The sequence below is a fragment of the Triticum aestivum genome, chromosome 1D (genome assembly GCF_018294505.1).
Source record: "Triticum aestivum cultivar Chinese Spring chromosome 1D, IWGSC CS RefSeq v2.1, whole genome shotgun sequence".
Taxonomy (NCBI): domain Eukaryota; kingdom Viridiplantae; phylum Streptophyta; class Magnoliopsida; order Poales; family Poaceae; genus Triticum; species Triticum aestivum.
This window is the reverse complement of record NC_057796.1, coordinates 66,030,778-66,032,911: the sequence shown is the minus strand read 5'-3', so window position 1 is coordinate 66,032,911 and position 2,134 is coordinate 66,030,778.

Sequence of the window (2,134 nt, the reverse complement as noted above, 5' to 3'; positions counted from 1 at the left end):
GTATGTACCAGTAGCTATGTGTTTGATCTCTCTCTCTCTCTCGTGTTCTTGATTTGGCACGATCTTGATGTATCGCGAGCTTTGCTATTATAGTTGGATCTTATGATGTTTCTCCCCCTCTACTCTCTTGTAATGGATTGAGTTTTCCCTTTGAAGTTATCTTATCGGATTGAGTCTTTAAGGATTTGAGAACACTTGATGTATGTCTTGCGTGGGATACCCGTGGTGACAATGGGGTATTCTATTGATTCACTTGATGTATGTTTTGGTGATCAACTTGCGGGTTCCGCCCATGAACCTATGCATAGGGGTTGGCACACGTTTTCGTCTTGACTCTTCGGTAGAATCTTTGGGGCACTCTTTGAAGTTCTTTGTGTTGGTTGAATAGATGAATCTGAGATTGTGTGATGCATACCGTATAACCATACCCACGGATACTTGAGGTGACATTGGAGTATCTATGTGACATTAGGGTTTTGGTTGATTTGTGTCTTAAGGTGTTATTCTAGTACGAACTCTATGATAGATCGAACGGAAAGAATAGCTTCGTGTTATTTTACTACGGACTCTTGAATAGATCGATCAGAAAGGATAACTTTGAGGTGGTTTCGTACCCTACCATAATCTCTTCGGTTGTTCTCCGCTATTAGTGACTTTGGAGTGACTCTTTGTTGCATTTTGAGGGATAGTTATATGATCCAATTATGTTATTATTGTTGAGAGAACTTGCACTAGTGAAAGTATGAACCCTAGGCCTTGTTTCCTACCATTGCAATACTGTTTACGCTCACTTTTACCACTTGTTACCTTGCTGTTTTTATATTTTCAGATTACAAAAACCTATATCTACCATCCATATTGCACTTGTATCACCATCTCTTTGCCGAACTAGTGCACCTATACAATTTACCATTGTATTGGGTGTGTTGGGGACACAAGAGACTCTTTGTTATTTGGTTGCAGGGTTGTTTGAGAGAGACCATCTTCAACCCACGCCTCCCACGGATTGATAAACCTTAGGTCATCCACTTGAGGGAAATTTGCTACTGTCCTACAAACCTCTACACTTGGAGGCCCAACAACGTCTACAAGAAGAAGGTTGTGTAGTAGACATCACGTGCCTTTGTCCACGACGTGTCCCCGGGCCTGGCAAGCCTGGTGCGGCGATTCGTCAACTTCGTCTTCGTCCGTCTACGCATGCCCGGTGCTGGCAACACCGACGCATGCCTTCGTCTACGATGTGTCCCCAGGATTGGCAACCCCGGCGCGACGCGTCGTCAACAACGTCTTCTTCCCGGCGCACCACTACTTCGACACCATTGCGCCCATGACTGACTTGGCGCCTCCTTGCGCCCGCGGCTCCACGGCGACTTCCTCGACACCAGCTACCCCGACTCGACATCGACCATGGCATTCTTTGCACGGCTACCTCGACCACGGCTACACAACCTATGCTCTCGGCTACTTCGACAAATGGCACAAAGGTCTACCGCCTTGCTTGAGCAACCTCGTCGGTTGCCACTCCAGGCACGACTCCGCGATGCGTCGACCGTTACGACTGTGGGGGGGGGGTGTCCATATGCTTGCCTTCGGATTCTTCTCCAGTCTCACCGTCTGCGTCGCTACCGTTGTGACTGCAGGGGGATGTTGAGTAACGTGATTGTATTAGGAAATATAGGATAACTAGAAAGTATTCTGGCTTGTCTTGTACTCCAAGTAGATCATGTACTCCTATATATATATGCCCACGAGGCTCAAGCAATACATCAAACTATTCCACCAATCCCTCTCTCCCTTCTAACATTAGTTATCGCAACAACGGATGTACAATATAAAACACATCCCTTTAATTGGAAGATTTCTTTTCAAATCAAAACCTCTAAATTCTGAATTTTTGCGTTTTTATTCTGCACAATTATACAATATAGGGTCTCAATGATATATCAAACACAAAAATGGGGCAAAAAGACAATGACATGAAGAATGGTGTGCCGAAGAGTGGAGAAGGGAATAAACATGTTGATGGCCAACTAAGTGGTGTCACGGCCAACATAAAAGGGTAGGGAACGACATCATATCAACGACTAATGTCATGTTGTTGATGGTCACAACCGTCATTGCAAAACGAAAATAG